Below are 26,046 nucleotides of genomic sequence, written 5' to 3'. Positions count from 1 at the left end.
TCCTGGAATAGCGACGCAGTACGTGTACATGTAAGTGTACATCCGAAGTCATAAACCCTTATGACAACAGGACAGAGCAGTGTTCCCGTCTTTCTCTTTATCACTCGGCACATTTCACCAGCGCTCTTCTGCATGCTCGCTCGCGTAGGTGTTGTTTAGTCTATGTGCTTGCCACTTCCGCAATGTTAAATGTGCATTAACAAGATTATTTGAGGTAGTGTTATAAATCAGAGCCAAGAGCATCTCAGCAGTTTTATAACACACACAGCATGGGGTAAGTCATCAGTGCCCACCACACACTGAACAGAGACACGGAATCAATGCGCAGGCAAATGGGCAGTAGTACACACATCTCCAATAAAAACACACATCTCCGTTAAAAACACACATTTCCTGGAAACACCAAAACCTGGAACTCATTACAGTCTCCAAATATTGCTTGCTGGCACATTTTAGACAGAATGTTACTCATGCATGTTAATACAGTAGTTTGTAGTTGACTGTGCTGTATGACTCACATGACTTGTAAGTGTATTAAATTAAAATAAACAGCAGACATAGACTTATTAGACATGTCCACGAGGGGGTCCATAACTTTACATGTTTAATAGCTTTACAAAGACACTGTACGCTTAAAAAAATGATGGGGTTGTTTTAACCCATGTTTGGGTCAAATATGGACTAACCCAACCAGTGGGTTTAAAAGTTTAATTTAAAAATGTAAATCAACGGTTGAGTTTGTCCATATTTGACCCAAACATGGGTTAAAACAACCCAGCATTTTTCAGAGTGTAGTGTACACTGTAAAAGTCCCCCTGTGGCTTCCTTGCACCTGTCAAATAAAGTGTGACAGACTTTTAAATCAGTGAAAGCGTGCAAGAGTCCGGCCGCAAAACGACAACTAGAAGATCCTGCTCTTTGAGACTCCCGAAGGAATCCGTATCAATTATTTAAAAACAATTACTCCCTGCATGCGCACAAGAGAGGCTCTTTATCGGCTTGTTTATTCCCCGCTTTTATCGAATTATAAAACAAATCCTTCATCTAACAATCAAGTGAGATCAGTTTCAAGGCCTGGGAAATGAGTTTTCTGTCACTGCAGTGGGGCAGCATCACATGATACAATAATTAGCCTTCTAATTTCTGCCTCGTGGATCGCAACGTATCAACAATTAATAAAGTTAAAGCGACAGGGAGGGGGAAAACGGCTGTGAAGCTCTTTGTCCAGGCTTTACAGAGATGCAATGCTTGAGCCCACGCACAACTTTTAGCAGAATTGCAACGCCCGTCATTCACAAAGTTCTCTGGCTCATTTTACTATGCGTTCAGCCATCCAAAGCAGTGCAATACTCTCGCTTGCGCACTTTAACACACAGTTCTACCCTAAAAAAATAGGGCATTAAATGCAGCAAATTGAATGCAACAAAAGTCTGGTAATAAGTGCATCTAAGTGCAGAGTTGTAAAGCATGTGCTGAAAGGGCATCAGGGTCAAACACAGGGAACACAGACATCGAGGGATGTGTACCTGAACTTAAGCATCAAATAAGATAAAGAAACGCAAACTTCAACTGCATCAAAGGCCGGATGAGAAAAGGCAGGATTTGCAGCGTTTTATCAATATACCTCTTCCCTCTCTTTTTAGTGTGTGTGTGTGTGTGTGTGTGCACGACCAATCAAAAGCAACAAATGAAAAGCCCTTGCTTCTTTTCAGTCTACTACACTGCAAAGGCAAAGATTTATATGGCGTTAATCTGCGTCCCACCAAATCTCTATAAGTGCATGTGTGTGTGTGTGCACTGTAGAAGAGAGTATCTTCTTTAATTGTTTCTTGCGAGTATGTGGGTGGGTATTAAAACCCTGATCTTTTGCAGTATGTGCATTCCTCTGATACATACTGCTGTCTTTGTGTTGCTTTACCAGAACAAAGGATTCGAGAAAACCTACACAGATCGGATAACGACAAGCATAGAAAGAGCAGACAATAACATCAGATCAAAACATATGGAGTGTCTAAATTTAGGTTATGCGAAATTTTAAAAGGTGGCTCCGAGTGCATATTTCAAATTCTATTAGTGATGCTTCTGCGGAGAATGATAATATTGCTCTTCTGATTTTACACAAATGTCATTTAGCCCAAGCATGACCAAATCAACATGACGCACTTTTGACGCTTTGTCTGTTTCTGAAAAGATCCAGCGACGATTCTTAAAACCAGATAAAAGCAAGCAAATACATAAATTTAAAGAGGAAAAAAGAGTTAGATAGCGCTTGAGGAATTAAACACAAGATGAAACGCGGATTTTTAGCACAACCGTCAAATCGGTCCTGATATATGCAAATGATCTTGAAAAAAAGTTGCTAAATTATTTTGGAGTTGCATGTGATCGTCAGCTTGACTCACAGCTCAAGTATGCACAAACAATCCTTAATTTTTCCTTTCTTCTTTTTTTTTTCCCAAACTGGTTTGAGCTTGTCATCAAAAGTCTCTGATTCATTGTTACCTTTCCTAACTATTAGAAATCATAACAGCTCTTTTCCAAAGAGGGTGGAATCTCCAAGCAGCCGCATATTAAAAAACGAGACAGACCTCTTATTTGCTGGCGACAGTCTAATAAATGCATACGCTGGCAGCTAAACAGGTATTTACCGTGCTCTAACCACAAGTATAATTCTTCTCTTTGCTGAGCTGTTATTTCAGCCTAGCGTTCATTACCGCCATGGTTAAGACGATTAATGCTTTTACCCCACTCTTGACTTCTGTACAAGAATCAGACACAGACCAACCGAGAAGTTCTGCATCCGGGAGGCGAGGAACTCTACCTTTCCTCTCTTTTAAACGCAGGCGACGGAAAGCTCGCATTGCTGTCACTTACAACAGGACAAATCATGCGAGACGGAGTGGAAATAATTCATCAAGGACGAGTCGCCTTGATTATACTCTCAGGTGATGCTGAAAATAACCGTGCCGGATAATTGGTCTCGACGGGTCGGGAGGGCGAGCGGTGTGTGTTTCTCTCTGACAGAGATGCACCTTTGGTCACCGGCAGGTGAGAAGGCGCTTGATCTCGGGTTCAGAGAGCGCTTTTAACACTCTTTGTTCTCTGAGTCTTTGGACTCGGACAAATTGCAGGTCATTTACAATATGATATTACAACTCTGACATCCTGTTGCGTTTCGGGCCTAACCGGCATCGCTCTCACGGTTTTCTAAACACACATCTGCATGTTGACACCTCTTTGTTACTCAGTCCATCCGAGCGTGCCAAACAATGCAGAGATTTGGGACACAGATATGAATCGAGTCTCGGTTATCATATCAGGGAGAGTATCTCAACAACAGCCAGCCGTGGAAATGGGGTTAAGCGATGCCAATAAAAATGCTTAACAACTTTCAGCTTGAGATCGAGAGGGCCCACACGGTTTCACATCAGCAGACTGTACTGCTCAATGTGACACCATCCATGAGATGTAAGAATGAAACAAGTGTGAAAAACCTGCATAATCGCACTGACTTTGATGTCAAACAGCACTTACAAGAAGCAAACCTGCCGCTGGCAGGAAGAGCTCACAAGCTCTGTTCTCAGAAACACTGACCAGATCAACCACACTAATTCTACCCCAGATAAATAGAGTAATCTCAAGAAGAATAACCTCGTTTTCACCACACTGACCTCCTAATGAGGGATCAGATAAACTCATGGTTGCGAAAAGTGAGTAAGTGTGTCAGTCACACACATAATATCTCAGTTTAATTCTATACAATCCATATTATCATCACGGTTTTATTTCCAGCATTAATTACATGCACATCATTTTGCACTGCAATAGTCTAATTTTCACAAATATAGTTTGTGGACGGCACCTTGCCAACGGGGAACTGTGGTGAACGTCTTTACGAGATCATGCACTTCCTAAAGCTGCTATACATCAACACAGCATAATAATAGTAATGCATGCTTGCCACTCATAACCATAACAGTAATGTACATAAATTTAAATGCAACATTTAATGAAGCACTTTGTAACATAATTTATTCTATCACACTCCATATAATTGACAATTAAGAGCTGTAGATATGAATTTAAAAGCACACAGACAAATATATTTTTTATTTTATTTTTTCAGAGCCCAAATCCAAGCAATTCGGGTCAAAAATAAGTGGAAATGCATTAATCTCAGTTGTGAATAATTATTTTTTAGTGCTAAGCTCCTGAACACACAATGATCTGATTGTATCTTGTACTTTTTTCAAAGCAAATATACTAACAGTAGATTTTACGAAACAGATATAGACAAATATGCACTTAATGCTGGCATCTGACTTTTAACTTAATATGATAAATTAAATTGTTTTATTTTTTTATTTTACAAATATTGTGCATCAAAATCTTAACTCCCTATAGTCAGATCTGCTCATCTTTTTTTCTCTGCATGCACACACTTCTCATGTTTGCATCTGAAACAGAGTCCTGACCACTACATTGTCCTGTAAAACTCCTATGATCCTGAGATATAAAGTTATACATCACACCAGTTTACAGAAATAAAAATGAGTGTGATGCGATTCTCTGCAGGCTGAGAGTCAGTTTTATTTAGAAGCATTTAGTCGTATTACTCATTTCATCTTATTTAGGAGCATGTCTGTCTCTTGACTCCATTAAATGGGATTTGTTTCTCCTTTTTTTTCCTATTTAGATCTTGCGCACATTAATGCATATAACTGCAATTAATGCATATAACTTGTGTTTAAAACACTCTTATAATCTGGAGTTGTGTGGTTATAAATCATTGCATGTGTCAAGACACTATTAAAAATGAACTTCTGCCAAAAATCTACATTTAGAGATGTAGGCTATATAAAACACCTGGATATCACTGAAACCTGAAAGTATGAATGAAAGATTTTTCTTCTTTTGTTATCAATTCTTTATCATGCAATCTATTGATAAGAGATGGCAGCAAACAGATCTGACTGTTCGTTAAATATACAGCAGCTTTGCGTTCGGAGCAGATGCTCACACATCGAGAGAGAGAAAAACGAAATACTACAATACCTTAGAGAAGTTAGCAATCTCCTCGAATGTTCTCGTTTTCCATCCAAAAGTTGAGAAGGCTCGTTTAACTTCGTCCCCGCGTTGAGAGATCCACAGCTCTGCTCGCGGATGGAGATGGAGGTGTCCCTGCGCGTACCGCTGGAGTTGGGAGCGCACGGACTGCGCGTAACGTGGGCTGCGGTGCGGGATAGAAGCGCGAGGGAAGGGGGAGGGTTCGAGCTCGAGGAGAGGGGTGTCAGGTAAACGAACCGCCCCTCCCCGTCGACATAAGACGATCTGCCAGCTGTGGCGCACCGCGTCTTCATGCCCCACTTTGATTTTTGGAGCGGCGCGTCTCCGTGCGCGCTCTCCAGGGACTCATACACTTTCACACTCAGCCATTCTCATATTTACACACCACATGTTAAAATTGTCAGGCAGGGGGACTGTATAAAATTATTTAAAACTTGCCATCCACAGCCACGGTGTGTTTACACTTCTAGTCATTTGATTGTATGTGCGACTTCACACAGACACACACACACACACACAGAGAGAGAGAGAGAGAGAGAGAGAGAGAGAGAGACACACACACACACTCGCGGCTCTCGTGCCTCTTGAAAACACACACACACACACACTGGCGGCTCTCGTGCATCTTGATACGGGATCACAAGAAAAAAATTTTTTATGAGCACATTTACTTGTTTAAAGATCAATAAGTTTTCAATTATTCACATGCGTGTGTGAGATTGAAATTCAACTGCATTTAGAGATTTTTTTTAGCCGCGATGCGCATTTGAGGCGGATGTTGATTTTCAAACTAAATATCATATATTCATTTTGTTGTTTTGTCGCTTCAGTGAATGTAGATGTTGGTTATTTTTAAGGTTTAGCCTATATAATGGAATTTATCCTTCATTTCTGACTGAAGGCTGATTTATGAATTTATCCGTTTGTAATAATTAAATGTTAGACACACACTAAAGCGACATTTTATGCTGTAAAGTTCTAATTTTTAGCACAACTTAAAGACGTTTTATTAACTAGTCTTTTATTATGAATTTTAGAAAAAAAGTTTTTAAACATTTACTTGCATTTAATAGGCTACACGAAATGTTTCAAACACCTGTTTAATCGCGGTGAAAACATAAAGATCTGCCACATGCATATTATATTTTAATATTCAAGACGGAAAAGGAAACTATTCGAGGTGAACTAGCTCTGCGGGAGTTTTGCACCAGATATGATGATGATGATGAGAAAGAATCCTTTCAAATGTGAGTCATCCGACACAAACGCTCACGTTATTAGAAAGCTTTTACAGCAGAGTTAATCTGACATTTATTCGACAGTAAACATACATCAGATACCAGCAGATTTCCAGTAGAGCTTCAGCGCTTCCTTCTTTTGATGAAGAGGAAATAATTAACGCCACACAGTTTTGATTCTGATGACAAAGTTTTGATTATTTTTAAGAATTCGAATTTTAAAAATTCGAATTAGAACGCCAGTGTGAAATTCCTCCTGCATTCTCTCTCAGCCTGTAATTTTTACTCCACACACAGAATAATGTGAGCATGCTTATTAATTACTGTAATGCAAACATGGATTGAAATCATAGAGATTACAATTATGCAACATGAGGAAACCTTGAATGAATAGTGCAGACCAGAGATTGTTGTAACATGACCACCAGACTCCTGAAGTGACAATACCAGCTCTGAGTCTCTGAGAAAAATAAAGAATAAAGGGCAAAAAATATTTTAAAGCACTGACTTTGATATATGGCTATCTATATTCTGATTTGTGATTATGCTGATGGATGTTAAATGACAGAACTGGTAATTTGATATATAACATATGGTTTACTTCTGCTGGGTTCTACTTCCACAAAAGATAAAGTAAACAGGCCTATATGCTGTAAAATATGTTTTTACATTGCTTTCCTTCATCAAAACAAGGTAAGCAATTTTTAAAAACTTATACAAGATTCAACAATTGTTTTTTAAAGTCAGTTTAATGTATTTTAAGTTGAAGTGACTTGAACATCCAAGTTAATTTTGCTTAAAAAATTAAGGCGGCAAAATTTTTAACTAAGATTGCAATTTTAAACTAAATATTGAATTAATTAAAAAATTAAAAAGATCGGTTGTAACCACAGCCCTCTTTGTACCTGACACTAATTTACACGTTTTCAGGATGAGCAGTGGATTTCAAAACAAAACTTTATTTTCTAGCAGACACACATGGGAATATTATATCAAAGTCTGAGACACAAAAACCAAAATGTGTTTTATCACTCTCCGTTCTCACCTTCACGACCCTTCAGGCGAGCGTCACCTGTTGCTACAGAACACACTCAAGGGTGTTTGTCCAAATATGTTTGTGCATTCGTCTGTTTGTTGCGGTATTATTGCATATGAACGGAAAGGCGGCTGCTATAGTGTGCTATGTTTAACTTCATGGAAACAAGCATCTGTACATTTCCAAAAAAACACTGACACCTCGGACTTGATAACTAGGCCAAAATTTACATAATCACAAAGGAAGCTTTATTCTAAAGCCATGCAACATTTTTGTGTGTGTGTGTGTGTTTTAAATAAAGGGGATTTATTTTAATTGAATCAATCAATGAGTCACTTTTCAACATTTTAGTGAAATATTAAGAACGTCTTATCGTTAGAGCCGTTTCTTATTATCATCACATTGTAACTGCTTCTCAGAAAACCAGCCCAAATAGTGGCTTCGGGACTCCACAAAAGCCATGATGGTTTCATTTATCATTGGCATTGATAATTTTCAGGTTCTCTGTATGAATCACCGTCACACATTAGTTTCAGGGGAGCGATCTCAAGTGGGAGAGGTCAGGGGAAATTCCTTGAGTCTGAAATAGTAATATGAAGAGAGGAGAGAGTTTCTGACACTGCAGGATTGGCTTTGGATCACACTCACCCTCATCATCATCATGAGGATGAAGAACACAGACGTGCTGCTGTTCTCCACAGTGACCACAAGAGGGCTTCAGAGAGAAACACTGATCAGCTTTGATTTACACACATTCATCCAAATCACAACTCAAGCGGATAGTTCTGGTTCTGGATGCTGATTGGATAATAATGGAGCGTTCCAGTCATGCTAAAGCACACATTATAGTAGCAGTTATGATGTGAAACACATCTCCAACAGTTATTGTGTGCATGACTTGACTTCATCACAACCATAGAGACCAACTGTTAACTTCATAGAGAAAATACATTTTTAGCAAAGACACACAAAACTTTTAACTTTTACACACACACACACACACACACACACACACACACACACACACACACACACACACACACACACACACACACACACACACACACACACACACACACACACACACACACACCGGCTGCTGTTAGACTCCTTGATCATACAGAAATCTCACTGGATTATTACAATTAATGACAAAAGGAATGTTTGGAAATGTAAAACTGATATTTCCTACTGATACTACAGCAAAATATATGAATAACTGGCTTAAAACTTTTTTTGTGAAAATACTAACGTGCCTAAGACTTTTGCACAGTACCGTGTGTGTGTATATATATATATATATATATATATATATATATATTAAAAAGTTATATATATATATATGTACAGTATATATGTATGTTTGTATAAATGTATATATATGTGTATGTATATATATAGACCAACTATTAACATAATATTCAGAGAATTCTGTTTTTAGCAAAGACACATAAACCTTTTAAGACATTTTTTTCTCCAAAATATACTATATAAATAGTACACAGACATATGTGTATATGTGTATATATATATATATATATATATATATATATATAATGATTATTATTATTATTTTTTATGTAGAAGAAAGAAAAAGAAAGAATATTAACTTTTAATATATATAAATTGCCAAATTCCCTAGGCTATTTATTAATTTTGAAGAGGGCACCACCCAATACTGTTTCACCTCAGAACTGGTTAGTTGGATCAAATTATTACATTCTGATAAAAGCCATATAATATGCACCAGAAATACATATTAAAAAAATGAATTGGGTTAATTTCGATGTCATGTTGACTTTAAAGCCAAATATTTCACGCTGTCTGCCACGACTGCCATAACAGCTGAGAGTGTGTGTTGGAGAAGTCGCTAACAGTGCATCTTCTGAAGCACATCTGCACACTGACAGGAGGTGTTAAAGCAGCGGCGTGGGTGTCTGACACCGGAAACAGCTTCATTCTGTTGACAGAGTCGATTTTTTCTGACAGACAAATCTAATGGACAGTAAAATCAAAATGCATGATTGAAAAAGAACTCAGAAATGGGAATAAATCAGTATTTTGTAGGTACATTGCAGAACACACACGATATCAACCGTTCCCTCTCGCCCTGAAATTAGTGTTTACAACTCACAACCAGACTGAAGAAGAAGAAGAAGAAGAAGAAGAAGAAGAAGCAAGACTGCTGTTGTTTTCATCCAGTCGGTACATTTTAATTACAGACTATATTTATTACGCTGCCAAGGGCAAAATATCAGCGGTCTCGTCTAAATTCAGAATGTTTTATTATTTTGTTGTTCTTGCTGCACAATTTACAGTATTCAGAGTGCGTGAATTGTGTAGTTATCATCTCTATTTTAACAAATGCTGATGTTTACGGTACAGGCAAAGACGTGTTTCTCAACTCCAAAATCTGACAGAGCAGGGAAAAATTATGCAAATTATTAAACCCTCAAACTATAACCATGCAAAACAAATAAAGCTTATCAGAAGAGAGAGAGAGAGAGAGAGAGAGAAGAAAACACTGTTTCGATGGTCCACTTTATAACTATAAGTAACTTTGCAACTACATGTCAAAAGCAGTCATTAGAGCATGTTCAAAATGCATTTCTTAAACCAGATCTTTTAGTCCGCACAAGTGATCAAATACGATTTGTGTGTCCAAACATAACCAACCAATCTGCATGAGTGCTTTGAAACGTCACCAGTTTTGACGTTATCATCGTGTGTCGCGTTTAGAGTAACGCAAAAGACTGTTTGAAATAAGATTTGAGCAGCCAGAGAAAATCTGAACATCTGTAAAAGATCGGATTGAAAAAATCTATTTCTTTGCTGTCCAGACTTTCAAAAACCCATCTAGATAAAATCTGGATAAGATGTGCAAAAAATCTGAACGTGGCCTAGGTACACTATAGGTTCAGGTTAGTAAAATAACATGTAGTTGTAAAGTTAATGATAGTCAGTAATAAAGATGACTGATAGTTGACATCGAGTTACTAATGTCTAAAGTGGACCATCAAAATGAAGTCTTGCCAAAACTTTCATATATTTTTTTTGTCAAACTCTAGACTATTGTGGCACAAATGATTTCATCACTTGGTATAAATTAGACAACATGCACAGGTTGCACAATGTGACATTGATGTCTAATGTAAAATCTGGACCCTCGAGCAAAACTAGTCGAGTTTACAGTTTAACCGCTGATCTGAAGCTGAATCGCTCCATTCAGAAATATATGGTGAAACAGCATCTATTAGATCAGCAAAAAATGCCTGTATTTCTATGTGGTTCAATTTCTACACACTTTACACTCCCTAGACATGAAAGCGTAGAGTTTGAGACGCTGATATCCAGATCTCAGCACTCATGCAAGGCCGTGGCAGGATGTTGATTTGAAGATCTTTCTAGATAAAGAAGCTTTTAACAGTGTGAAACTGATGAACAAGCAAAAACCTGCTACATCCCTCATACAGTACATGAAAAAAACTAATAAATGATAGAAAGTGCAAACTTACAACAGTTTGCTAAATTCTTGTGCTGTCAATCAAAATTAAATTTTCCTTAAAAATCAACTTAATCAATATGTGCTGAGACATTATAGTGGTAGACGAGTAAATCAACGATATACAGTAGATTTTACAGTTTCATGTGCCTTCACGCACTTATAGAAACGCAGCTTTCCTCCATTGATCGCCAGTCATTTTTACCAGGTTTGTATTAAGAACGAATTCAGTATTCACATTATTAATGATGCATATTATATACAAGCAAGCAGATGAGCTCAGAATATAAACTCATTAAGCATTTTTACATTGGAAGCCATTATAAAAAAAACGAGTTGCGAGTTGCGTTGATATTCTGAGCTCTGTATATAGTGCATCATCAATAAGGTTATACTGAATTTGATCTTTTAATATCACTGTTTTAGTACATTAGGGCACTTTAAGTGTTTTTCTCTATGTGTAATGCTTGAAATAGCAGGAGCAGAATATGATGCACAACACTTGCATTTTGTTCACATATTTTAGTATTTCTGCGTTTAAGATGTAAAATGACAGGCCTGTGCCTCAGTTGTACTGATGTTGTACTACAGGTCACGTGACTGAAAACTATGCCAGTTTCTTATATATATATATATATATATATATATATATATATATATATATATGTGCTGAGACATTATAGGACCAATATATACAGTATATAATACCAACCCTCTTCAATCTGTAGTTTTAAGAGTACACTTTATATATATATATATATATATATATATATATATATATATATATATATATATATATAACAAGATTTTATATATATATATATATATATATATATAAAATTGTACCCAAAGTTAATATGCATTATAATATTTGCAAATTGAAGAGGTTTAGTATAATATTGCATTATAATGTTTTATAACTGTGGTTTATTAATATATTAATAAAGATCATAAAATTGATTATAAGGTGCATTACAAGGCGTGGATTAAAATAATTGTATAATGCATTCTTTATGAAGGATTTAAGTCGTGTTACCATTTTTTTTTAAAAAATGTAATAATTAATTGTATTATAAACATGTATTAACAATTAATAGTGCCCTTTCTAATGTTACAAAAAAAGAAAAAATCCAAAGACCGTATGAAACAACAGTTCCTAAAAGTGCAAACGCTTCATGTGAGTCAAGATACATATCTGTAAATGTGAAAAAAAAATGTGAGGAAGAGAGAAAGACAAAGTGTGAGAAAAAGTGCACTCTTAAATCTCAAAGCCCTTCAGTTCACAAACACATTACTGATGAAGTTTGAGTGTGTTCATTAAACTCAGCCATCAATGATACAGCATCACAACAGTCGATCTGCCTGACTGGACATTATTAGCCAGCATATATACATATATATTTAAAAAAAAACGAAGTAAAAAATGGATTCTATAAAAATAAAGATTTATCTATACGTTTGCTTTAGGATATTCTGTCGAATTCAGACTAAAGAAAAAGTTTCCAATTTGTTCAGGGAGGGATTTTCCTGCCATTTCATCTTTCCTTGTGTTTTATGACCCGTTTCAAGCGCTCGAGCTTAAATGCAACTTTATTACAGTAATTTGAAGAGACAAACCACACAGTGATTCCTAAAATTCCTAAAGTTCGCAAACAAAGCGAGTGATTGCCTGCCATGAAAAGCTCTCACTGACAAGCACAAACACATCACTTGGCGAAAGCTTTTATGAGGGAAAACTCACTGCCTTCGGAGACGATCGGGGACTATATGGTACATTTTACCTGTTGTTAATTTGCTAAAGAGTAAAGTTCATCTATTATGCATAATTGCATGGGCTTGAAAACAGTATGTAACCATGGCAACATGCGTAAGCATCAAAGCACACCTGTGCTCCAGTCAATCATGACCGTATCGGGCAGAAAGAGGTGAGTTTTGACAAACTCAAGCATTACGTCAATCAAAACAGCATTGCAGACTGGATTCTATTATGTTTGTCTAAGAAAAAGCATTTTCATGATACATCTTTAACTTTTTTTTTTTTTTTTGAAAATATGCAACATAACAAGCAAACATTACAAGCAACAAAGCAGCGACGTGATGTTTGGCGCATACAATACATTAGGTAAAGCTGTATTTTTTTCCTCTTTAATAAATCTGCTGGGTAGTTAACAAATAACATGAACTTTTAATTGCTTAGATTGAAATCAGAGAAAGTGTATATTTTTGATGCTATGGCTGATCACCATTTCTTTTTAAGGTCACCATGAAATCAAAATTGATATTTCTTGATTTATCCATGCACATCATTACTGTTCCTGGTCTCTTGTGTTCTCTGATGACGAGGGCTGGGACACCTGTCAATCACATCAGATCCATAAAATAATCCAAAAAACTTGCTCCGAAGCCACATGCTAGTTTTATGCAAAGAACAATAAGTTGTTAGTCTTATTGCAGCTTGTCAAACATGGTCTCTATGAGCTGCAGTTTCATGAAAAAGAGCTGTATGAGGAAAGAAATCTATTTTGTTCCAGATAAAAAAAAGAAATGAGGATCAGTAAATAACAACAGATTTTTTTCCTCCGCACAAATATTCTAGTCTCTCAAATGACATAAGGCCATAAAAACTGCATGCATAAAACAAACTATTGGTAGTTTGGTAGTCTCCTCCGCTCACCAATGCTGCATTTATTTGATCAAAAATTCAGTAAAAATAGTGAAATATTATTAGATTTTAAAACAGCTGTTTTCTATGTGAATATATAGTAAAGTGTAATTTATTCCTGTGATCAAAGCTGAATTTTCAGCATCATTACTCCAGTCTTCAGTGTCACATGATCCTTCAGAAATCAGTATAATAGGATGATTTGGAAACATTTCCGATTATTATCAATTTTGAAAACAGTTCATATTTTGATGGAAACTTGTCTTTTCAGTACTTTTTGATGAATAGAAAGTGAAATTTGAAATAGAATACGTTGTAACAATACCCAAAACAAGTCTTTACAGTCACTTTTGATTCATTTAATGCATCCTCACAAAAAAAAAGTATTAATTTCTTTTAAAAAAGTAATGAGAAAACATACAGATTAAAATGGAGCATAATAAATAGTCTTCAAACCTGCCCGATACTGAGAAACACAGAGCTGGTTTGATTACACTGAGAAGTAAACGAGTTTCAATTACGCTCTATTGATAGACGCTTTCCACTTCTTTTCTCCGACCAATTAATCCTGCGATATTCCATGTTGCTTTTGACAAGCACTCTACATCACTGCATTGAAAGCAATGGGGGATCCCTCAACCAAAGACAGCGTATTTCCCGCTTCTCCCAAACCTCGTTGCCCCCGGTGATAGTGACAGAAGTCAGACGACTTCATTAAGATCAGGATCGTCTGCGCGACTGATCTCAGAACAGCAGAAACACAATTACGGTCTAGCAGTGTGTCTACGGGCGCTAGTGTTACTGGGACCGGGCAAATATCCACACCATCCGTCATCCTGCTGTCATTAACTGGTAATGATTTGATTATTTTGCAGATGAATTGTGATATAAATCTCTTTCACAAGCACTTCCTGTGTGAATTAATCAAAACCGTTTGGGTAGAGCTGACAGAGATAAGGAAGGAAATGTTTGATGTCTGAATTGACAATTACAGTCAGTCTACTTATACGTAATACTTGTAAGTACTAAATCAGCGCAGTATCATAAATGTATTATTAATTTTTTCCCGCTTGAGGTCCACTTATAATTTGCACGTTTGTGCCATAAATGGTCATAATTTTCCTTTTTCCATAAAATAATCCTAACCTAATCCAAATTAGTTGTGGACATATTTTTTGGCCAGGCTGTCATACAGAGAAATTATGAACACATGCATGAATAAGAGAGAACCAATGAAATATTAATAAATGGTTATATTGTAAGCTTTTTGTTTTTCTGTGCATTCTTTTGCATAGTAGCTGTAGTTTGCATTTTTCAGATAAATGCCTTCAATTTTAGTGTTTTGTTTTTCCATTATATCTATACAATATTTTCCTCATATGTTGATGGTTTAATAGAACTTGTATGGTCATTAAAACAAATAAGTCACTTTTGCACTCTACTGCAGTCCAATCCAATTAGTCTAAGCAAAATTACATATATTTCAATTCATATTTTTTGCAAACCCTTCACAGAAAAAGTGTTGAATTCTGAAAGCTGTTTTCATTGTACAATGAAGTTTTATCTCAAAAGATCAATTTGATTCCTCATGATATGACCACTAATACAGTGTTTCTGACAACTGCAATGAAAATGACAGACCAAACACAATCACAATCTAATACAACCATCTAATGTGAATTTCTTCAAATGCAAAAGCTTGGCATTTTCCCCACACCCTGCATGACAAACACATGAAAGATCATTTAAGGCTTTCAATGCCACATTTAAATGAAATAGTGACTCTGTAACTTTACAGTGCGTACACTACTGTTCAAAAGTTTAGGGTCGGTAATACTTTTTCAGCAAAGATGCATTACATTGATCAAAAGTGACAGTAAAGACATTTTATTATTATTATTTTTTAAATCGATTTTAAATAAATGCTGAATTTGAATATGAATTTTCTATTAAGCAAAAGATGCTGAAAGAAAATGCACAGTTGTTTTCAATATTGATAATAATAAAAAAAAATCTTCAGCACCAAATCAGCATATTAGGATGATTTCTGAAGAATCATGATTTTTTTCGTCAGTATTTTTTTTTCAGTACAAATGAAAAAAAAAATAGTATTTGTACTCTTGTTTTCCAGTACAAATATTTAAACATTCTCAAATCAAGATGCATTTACTTCAGACGCAAAAGTAGATAAGATGTTAAGTTGTTGTCTTAAAAAAAATATCGAAATGAAGTGAGTTTAAGCTTAAAAAATAACAAATATCAGCCAAAGAGGTCAGAAAAATAGGCTTAATACAAAGGAAAAATAAGTTTATTTTTCTGCCCCCATATATGTTACTGTTTTAAGCACAAACTCACTTCATTTTAATACATTTCATTTTTCAGACATCTTATGCATATTTGCTTAACCCGATTTAAGAGTGTTTAGACATTTGTTTCCTTGAAAACAAGACAAAAATACTGACGAAGAAATTTTTTTTTTTTTTTTGCAAAATGATTTCTGAAGGATCATGTGACACTGAAGACTGGAGTAATGGAATAAATCACAGGAATAAATGAAATTTTACTATACATTTACAGCTATTTTAAATCCTAATAATATTTCACAATTTTTACTGTATTTTTTGATCAAACGAACGCTGCGTTCGCTTGGTGAGCGGAAGAGACTTTCAAAACCATTTAAAAAACTTTTGCACGGCTGTGTGTGTGTGGACAGAAGTGAAGGCAGCCCTCGGTCCACACACACCTCCAGCCAACACGTTTCTTTTATCCCTTTCAGAATTCAGCACGATGCAAAAGGCCTCTTGTGGAAGGCATATCATCCCCATCCACCTCTCAGCGATCACTCCAGGGATGCCAGCGGCTCCGAGTTGGCCGAGATTCCCGAAGGGACACGAGGGGGTTTAAGCCTCAGCCGTCCAGTAAACCCACAGGCCCGCAGCCCTGGGAAATGTGGCTAATTGTGAGCACCTTGGCCAGGGCTCTCCGTTTGCCTTAGGTTCGCCACAGCTCAAAAACAAGTCAAACGGTGCCCAAATTTGGAGCAAGTGGGCCCAGAAATGTAGGGGGAGCGTGTCTTTGAGTTAATCTGGATTGGCGCCGATAAGAGGTGGCGTTTCTTTCTGTCTCATATCGGCGTCTGACACCGTGCGAAGGCTTGGGTGATGGTGGCGAGGCATATTGGAAAACTGGCGCGTGCCAAAGCTGGACACTTCCATAGCGACATTCTTCAACAGCACGGATGGCATCTCGGCACCGCTGTTTGTTCCCGATCTGAACCGTATCGGTTAAAACACAAGGTCTGTGCTTTTAAGATTAGGTTGTTGCTGGTGAATTCAGGATACAGGTGAAAACCACATTCAAACGTCATTATGCATTTCTTTGGTTGAGATCATATTTACCTCCAATATTGACTGCGCATAGTTTCAGAAACGCTCATGACCGCAATGCTTTTTTATAATTGGTAGGAAATAACCCACACAAAACGTGAAAGCGACCACAAAGACTTTAAGGTCAAACGTTTCCTTTCACACCTTGATTCCTTTAAACAGCTAGTTTTAAAATAACTGACAGGGAAAGACCTTGTTTTTGGATACGCAGAATAATTCACTGAGCACATGTTATGAGCACTTCTACACTGGGTTATTATAAGAGTCGATGATCTTTAACTTGTGCTCATTTGAATATGCAATGAAATGCAATCATTCAATTTCACGAGATGCCCATCAGCAAACGAGACGGCGCTGTATTCACTGTGAACAAAAGTCTAATTTTTTTGCGGTTTGCATGGCTTTTGGGATTCTGATCATGCTAGTTGCTTTTCTTTAATTTTCCAAGTCTCTCAGAACATAATTCTGTCACAAATAGAAGCACACATCAACACATTATCAGGATTGTTGTGAAAAGACCGGCGAGCGTTTGCTTCAAGTAAGCCGTAGGAGTTTAGAAACGGAAAGTGCCACAATAAAGAGCCAAAACACTCAGTCCTGTTCAATACGATGAGTAACTGTGAGTAATATCAAGAGTGTGGAATTCATTGTAGTGGTATGAAGATTCAAAATGACATTTAGAGTATTTCCCTAGTTACAGTAAAACTGATCTCTGAATCTGTCGTGAGTTTCATGCCGTGGGAATACTGTACAGAGACGATGTCTCATCTTAAACTGTCTCTGAATGAATTTCTGGCCAAAGATTTAACAATCACTGCCACATTCAACAAGTGCAATTCATTTAAAATGTTTTAAAAATGAATTCTGGGGTCTTATGTGCACAGATATGGTGACGTATATGAATACAGAGGGAGGTTTATTCACATATACTGTATATTCCACATATATTGTGGAATCATATACTTATGGGTCATTTTTTTTAATTGAGATTTATACATCACATGAAAGCTGAATAAATAAGCTTTCCATTGATTTATGGTTTGTTTGTTAGTATTTGGCCGAGATACAACTATTTGAAAATCTGGAATCTGAGGGGGCAGAAAAATCGAAACATTGAGAAAATCGCCTTTAAAGTTGTCCATTTATGTTCGCGATTGTGCTGCATTCACTCACAAAAATAAATGTTTTATATATTTACGGTAGGAAATTTACAAAATATCTTCATGGAACATGATCTTTACTTAATATCCTAATGATTTTTGGCATAAAAGAAAAATCTATAATTTTGACCCATACAATGTATTGTTGGCTATTCCCACAAATATACCCGTGCTACTTAAGACTTGTTTTGTGATCCAGGGTCACATATGTATATATATATATATATATATATATATATATATATATATATATATATATATATATATCACATCACGTATCTAAAAGCATTAATAATTTGTTACCACAGAGAATGCGGTACCTTTAATTAGAACAGAAATAAATATTCTCCAACCCACTACACCGACCTAAACTATTAAAAGGAGAAAAACTGCCCACATTTAATTGTACCAGGTAGGCTAATTGACAGAAAGCACACAAGATCTCTGTTTATGAGCGACATAAAAAAATGCAAGAAGTTTGTGCAGAATATAAGAATATTCAAGACAACTAAAACGTGCAGAGGAAGACCTCGGACACTATCCTTCAAGTTAAATACTCTCAGCTCACTGTAAGAAAGCGTTCAGATCCTGCAGGCCAATGCCAAGGTCACCGTTTGATTCCTATGAAGTTTGTGAAAGGACAGCCAGTGCCAGGTAAACAAAGCAGACGATGAATCTATTTAAAATGTCACAACATGTCTAAGCAGTGTAACGAGAAACGAGAAAAAGCAAATAGAAACCATTATAATCAGTGATGCTGTCTACACTGGATGCGGCGATGCGTTTTTGACGTACTCCAAGCGCTCCAGATCAAAACACAGGCGTTTTTGGTTTTTTGTTTAAAATTAGAGGGTCGGTTCTTTCTTATATATTGCATGTTCAGAAATCCATACAACAAAATATTCTGCGGGCCATTCAAACTTTTGTGAGAGTGATCCAAAAATGCTGGCCGTGGCTGGCAACGGGAACTGACGGGGAAAGAGTTAAGACGCCCCTTTGAGGCTTCACATCACGAGCACAAAGAGAAGTATACATAAATTCTATAGGATTTTGCAAGCAAGCTCATGTCTGAGAGTGTCTTAATGTGAGTGAATGTAGGAGAGGGGCTTGAAAATCTCTACAAAAGCAACCGAGTTGTGATGATGACCCAAGAGTTGCACTTACAGTTTAGATAATGTTAAGGCGGTATTTCTTGTTTTCCTGCAGATGTGTCATGACTCCAGAAATGTCAGGCATTTCTCACAGAATAGTAGTTAAAACACTGGATAATTCCATTCTCTTGATATTTTTGGGAGCCATAGAGTTTCACATAAAGCGTAATGAGAAAATAACAAAGGCATCAAGAGACACAAGTGGACTAATGGAAAGTTTGATTGTGTTAGTTGAGCCACATTTTTAAAAAACTATTCCCGTGAGATTAAACACTGCGTGTAGTCCTGCTAATTTGACTTCAATTAAACAGTGAGCTATAAATGGTCTGTTCAGTGATCAAATGTTCACATGCAACAAAATGTAGGGTCCCAAAACCATTACATCCAAAATAACGTGGGTCCCCAGAGAGGATACCGGTATCTGATCCCCGTAAGTGACAGCTGATGGCTTCAGGAAGATAATTAACTTTTCAATTAGGGGTGCATCTGACATTGCAATTGTATCTACTTGAACAACTAAGGAGCGACTGAAGGAGATGCAGATGTATTATTACTGCAAACAAACAACGTGCTTTCCAAACAGATGTCATGATTTCTGATGTCTTTGTGCGACAGCTACATCAAAGAGCAAAGGCGAAATACGTGCTAAAATAATAATTATGAAAGAGTTTGCATAGAGTAAAATCTCTCAAAAGAGGATGATGATTAAAACTGCGTTTCCATTTTTCTTTTTTAAAGCATGTCATCTGAAATAAATAAGAACATGAAAACCTATACAAGCAATAAAATAAATAGCTCAAAAAACATGCACATAAATAAATAATAAATAAATCTAAAACATGCAAACAAAGACATAATTCCAAAATAGATACATACGTAAATACAGCATAAAAACAAATAAAATACAAACATGAAACATGCAAATTAATAAATAATATGCAAACAAAGAAAATCATAAATCCAAAGTAAATAAATAAAACATACATACAAACAAGTACACAAATGCATGCATTAAACATGCAAAGACATACAAAATAAATAAATACGACATGTAAACAACACAATCAAATAAATAAATAAAACATACATACAACAAATGCATACATAAATCATGCAAATAAATAAATACATATGGTTAGCATGCTACAATAAATGTATTATATTGTGACTGAAGTACTGACTGGGCTGGCAGTGGTATCTAAGCAAACCCTTTGTTAGCCGTCCAAACACACAATTGTGTTTGTGTTGAAGATATACTGCCCACTGAATGTGATAGATTCAATTAGTGAGAGTCTATTAATTTTGTGTTAATATCACAGCACATCCTGCGTTTTTTGCAGGAGCGCAGCGGTTCAGAGAGGAGAGAGTCTGTGTGTGTGTGTTCATTACACGAGCCCAGATCTACACCTGGGGTTCATCTAAACTCAAGGCCGAAGGCCGCAGAAACATGGGCCGTAATTACAGACGGGGATGCTATAGAATCATTTATGTTAATGCAATCACAATGAATGTTTTAGTGATCCTGGGAAAACCAGAAGGGTGGGGGGAAAACAATGTGTGAACCAAAAAAAAAAAAAAAAAGGATGACTGGAAACAAAAGGCATCAAATTCTGCATTTTGAGAGTAGCGTTCGGTCAAACGCATTAAACGAGTGTTGTCACGAGTGCCCAAAAATAACCTCATCTCATCTCCATCACAACAAGGACACTTAAAGCAAATATCAGCTTCTGAAAAGCGAGCCATCCATTTATAGTTGCTCTTACATATTGTCTGCAGCGAAAAAGCGCCGTATCTGTCTCTCGAAATGTGTCAGGAATTACAGCAATTTTTGCCTCCAATTCCAAAAACATGCATTAACCCCCTCCTTAGGAGGTGCCATCGCTCTTTTCTGGTGCAAGCTAAATATCGCAGCGAAACACGGCTGTTCGAGGCAGCAACCTGGCAGCCGGATGAGAATAACCAAGCGCAGGAAGAAAGCATCCATGTTATCATGCGCACACATGTGGCCTGTGTAAAGATTAAGCCGTATTCATCCCCGGCTGCCTGCTCTTCTGCCTCAGTCCATCACAGATATGGCACCGATTCAGCCAGGAATGCAGGAGAGGTGCCATGGATTTCACACGCTCCCTAAATCAGCGGGACCCGAGACGCCGAGGTGTGGTACTCCGGAAAACCACGCTTACGAGAACCACGTTCACGCTCCCAATAATAATAATAATCCCTGGAATTCCCCAAACGCAGACTCATTCACCTCTTCCTGGGAAAACGGCTCGGAAAGCTCTCTTTCACGTTCGCTCATTCTGTTTAGAAAATCGTTTATTTATTATAAATCAGCCAGATCAGACGAACGCTTGATGCAGACGCTCGATAACGTGAAGAATAGGCTTGAATGTTTCCTAACCCTGGATAAGGAAGGGTCGCTCGGGTTCGGGAAGAGGCTTACGCCGTCACAGACACATCGGGACCCTCTACGTGTTAAGCCCTTAATAATTCCTGCTGTTTGGTTCAAAAGGAGACACACAAAGACCAGACAAAGTGATGAATGCCGTGTCTACGTTGCTGGTCGGCCCATGCGGACAATGAACAAGTCGAGCTCAGAAAAGAGGCCTTGCCGGTGGGAGCGGCTATTAGGACACGTCATTCTTTCAGCCGAATTCAGTCCTAAAATACAGATTAGAGTACGTGCAGGGCCGTAAGCATCATAGACCACCTTACAATGATGAAGATAATAATATTAATAATAATAATTCATGTTTGGAATGAAATCGATATTTTTATTTAAATTAAACTATATTAGTGCTGTCAAAATTAAATATTAAAAATTAAAATATATTTTAATTTTTTTTTCCGTCATCCTTTGGCTAACGTTACAATATATGATCACGCTCTTATTCATGCGAATGCTTTTAAACCATTCAAGCACGATAAGACACAAAAGGGAACGCAGTGGTGAATCTTCTGTCACACACACACACTCGTGCGCACAGAAAGATGCTTCAAACAGCACTGCAATGAACAAAAACACACACAACTATGCCAAAATGCCAGTTTTGTCGAGTATCATCGCAAGCACACTCTTAAATGAGTTAAATGAAGTCTTAAATGAACATAAAGAGTTGTGAGAAAATAGGGAGCATGTCAGATCTGTGTCAGGTAAAGTGACAGCAGCCTAATACACCAACTACTGTCTGTCATTAAGGATAATCAAAGAACAAAAGAAATGACGACTGAATAACTTTTGTATCTTTAATAAGGATTAATCTATATTTCATTTATAATCTTAAAGCACTGTTTACAAGGTTACATGGATCAAAAAACAACTAAAAAACAATAACTTTTTATGCATTTTGACAGGGCAAGTAAAAGTCTGAACTGGTCTGACTGGCCAACAGAAAAAATGTATATAATAAATGTTAATGTTTTTGATAGCTTTAAATTATACTTGAATGCTTAATGCCTATAATGAATGGCTAAAATTAAGAAAAAAATTCTTATTTCATTGAGACATCAGTATGGTATCAGTGATACTGGCCTTCTTTTGTAAAAAGATGCCATTAACATTTAAAATATAAGCTACTGTATTTATGTTGTTTCTACATTAATTTGAAGATTAAATGTGAAATTATTACAATATAAAAATATAAAGAAAAACTTTAATGTTAGGTGTGATTAATCGTGATTAATTACAGAAAAATGTACAATGAATTAGTCATAATTAGTCATAGTCAAAAACTAAATTAGTTTATTTTGGTCATTTATAACGTGAAGGAAATGTGGCGCTCCAAAAAATGTAAAAATTTAAAAATCTGACACTAGAAAAATATATATATCATTATAAAAATGATAAATCGATCAATAAATGTTTTGTTCAGTGTCAGATTTTTAAACTTTTACATTTTTTGGAGCACCACATTTCCTTCACATTATAAATGATTGAGAAAAAAAAATTCTACATCTTCACCTGCTCTGCATGTCATGTGATCATGTTTCAGTTGTCTGATTTTATTCATTTGCACCTATACTCATAAATGATAAAAAATACATTGGGAAAAACATATTGTTACTGGAAGGCTTTGTCACCAGTTACAACATGCGGTTTGAACAAATTAAGTTGCAAACACAAACAACACAAAGTGTAGAACGCAGAGCCAATCTACTTTTAAAGTGCAAAGTTTTCAACTCTTCTTAATCAAATAAGGGTATTTGCACCCTGTGAGCGCACTGACTGTTTGTATGTGGGTTGCAGGTGTACAAAACATGTTGTTAGTAATCAAATTTGTGTACCCAGGCATAAGCAATGCACTAACCTCTCAGAGTTGTGAAAGTGAAGTGTTGTTTGTGGGCGTTGTGCATTTTGTGGCGTGCATCCGTGAAGGTCTGCCGTGCTGCAAAAATCTGTTTTTTAAAAACCACTGGTGCAGTATATTAACTATCATTTATATTTATCATCTCTTGTACCCCAGCTGACTTCAACAAACCGTTTAACACTTCAGTCTTGCATGTGGCCCTCTTTAATAGCTATTATGCTTGAAGGAGCACTTTAAAGATTTCAAATCATTTCTTTGGGCAAACACTAATGAATTATGTCACCATAACTGCTATCCAAAAGGGCCAGTGAACCAGTGGTAATTACGGGCCGTCAGCGAGTAATGTGTGTATGTGCGTCGCGTGTGCATGTGTAACGTCTCATATTTAGCGCTCAGACCGTGATTTACGAGAATGATGTTTCCATGGAAAGCACTAGTTTCTTTTTTAAATCATTTTTGACCGGTATATATTGCTGACAACTGCCGTACAAAATCCTGGCCCATTTCTCTGTATATATATTTCCATAGGAAAAATATTACATATGAATCATTTTGAATCAGCAACTTTTTTTTTCTTCTATTTCCTATTACACAGAAGTAAAACACCTACATACTAGGGTACATGTATTTGTTATTTGTCCCGAACCGTTCAGTGCATGCAGTCACACAACAAATAATACCGGGCGCGCGGTAATGCAACGCTGTTTGCTAACAGTGAAGAGCACAGAAGAAGAGACGATCAATGATGCATGTTTACATCTCTCAACCAGTGTTTCAACTGCGGAAAGATATCAATAAAACAGCTTCGGAATAATATCTCACGCAGCATTCATTTACCTCAGACATTTAGTGTCGACAGAAGGTTAGTTCGCTAGAGAAGAAGCATTTTGTATATGCACTATGTTATATTATTATATATCTTCATTTGTGAGTCACTTCCGATAAAGCGTCTGCTAAATCATTAAATGTAAATGTTAGCCTATTCGTTATATTTACTTAACCTGTTAATAATGTCTTGATTATGTAATGTATTAAATACATTTGACATGAAAACAACTTATGACAGCCACTGTGTAAATGATTATATTTCAAAAATGAATTGGAGTAGAAAATTAACTTTATATCTAAAAATAAAGCAACAGAATTGAATAATTTGGGCTCTGTTGTTATTTGTAACCTTAAATATTATAGTAATGTGTAATTAAGGGCTCCCCATATAGTTTACAGCATTAGCTAAGATAGATTTATTTATCCTTTAGAAAATTTTAAATATAATAGAATTTATTTAAACACATATACTTTTGTTTTAAAAACACAGTTATTTATTTATTTATTTTAAATAAAAGAAAGAAGAAGCAATTTTGTGTTTAGTCCAGACTTTAATACCGAGATACGAACCGGATCGTCATGTTTGTGTACCGTTACACACCTAATACACACCTAGGCCGGGTTAGGGCTTCAAATCCTGCAAAATTAGAATATAGTGAGGATTATTTTTTTCATATACAGATGCACAATAACTTACAGGCATTTGCATTCTATAAAACTGATTTTGTTGCAAAAAAATGTGAATCATGAGTATTATATTTTGATAATATGGTTACACTTTGGAATAAGATCTCATTTGATAACATTAGTTAATGCATTAACTAATATTGACTAAAAGTGATCAATCTGTACAGCATTTATCAACCTTTGTTAATGTTAGTTAATAATAATGTCCATATTTGTTCACAGTGCATTAACTAATGTTAACAGATACAACAATAATGTATTAGTAAATGTTAAAGTTGAAGTAGAAGTTTTGTTCATTCTTAGTTCATGTTAATTTATGTTAACAAATGAAACCTTGTTGAAAATTGTTACCGATAATATGTTAAAAAAGCATCTTGAACAGTCTTTAAAACATCTGTGTTTCATATAAAAAAAGAAGTAAGAACAGAACTGGAATTAGGTGAAGTTGATAAAAATATTATTTCACTAATATGCATCATCACTTTAGGCTCATTTTCTGCTTTTATATTTCTATTGTCATTGTAAATAATAAACATATATATTTGCATTGTTGAATTCCTTTCAAATATTTCTAGAAGGTAAACATATCACAAAATCTCTGTGTTAATCTGGATGTGAAGTGTTTGAGAACAGCACCAGGAAAACCCACTCAAACGAGAGTCTGAGTCTCTCTGCCCTCCTAAACCATGTGAAGGTGGACTCAATTTAATTACAGCCTCTATAAAATCCATTTGGCAAATATTTCAAGGTACACCACAAGCCCAGAAATCGCAAACAGGACTGGCAAGCGCACACAGCGGCTGATGGTGAGTGACAGTAATCCATGAAGAGAAGAACCAAATTACTGCGTTTATTCCCAACCCCGTTTCCTATTCCGTGGTGCATTTTTTTCTCCTTTTCCTTTTTTTAAAAAAAGAAGAGAAAAAACATCTGCTGAGTAAATATTTCAAATAATGTCTGTTTCATGTTTGTGTACTTCCTTCCATAGAAGCAAAAAGCCGAGAAGCTGAGCCAGAAACACA

General features: G+C 36.2%; 1 protein-coding gene across 7 annotated transcripts in view; it reads right to left on the bottom strand.

Annotated features, from left to right (window-relative positions):
- Positions 1-26,046, bottom strand: part of satb1b (SATB homeobox 1b) — a 92,729-nt gene that overhangs the window by 60,297 nt on the left and 6,386 nt on the right. For 2 of the 7 annotated variants that reach the window (XM_077229925.1, XM_077229928.1), the window contains exon 1: positions 5,056-5,244. The exons of 3 other annotated variants lie outside the window; for them this stretch is intronic. The gene's annotated coding sequence lies outside the window, so the exon portion shown is untranslated. Of the gene's footprint in view, positions 1-5,055; positions 5,556-26,046 lie in introns of those variants that run through there. 2 more of the 7 variants (XM_077229931.1, XM_077229935.1) reach the window with 2 other exon arrangements.

This window comes from Siphateles boraxobius, unplaced genomic scaffold, assembly GCF_051911475.1.
Source record: "Siphateles boraxobius isolate OS27281-9 unplaced genomic scaffold, OSU_SipBor_1 137, whole genome shotgun sequence".
NCBI classification, from domain to species: Eukaryota; Metazoa; Chordata; class Actinopteri; order Cypriniformes; family Leuciscidae; genus Siphateles; species Siphateles boraxobius.
This window is presented reverse-complemented; position numbering and strand designations above follow the sequence as displayed.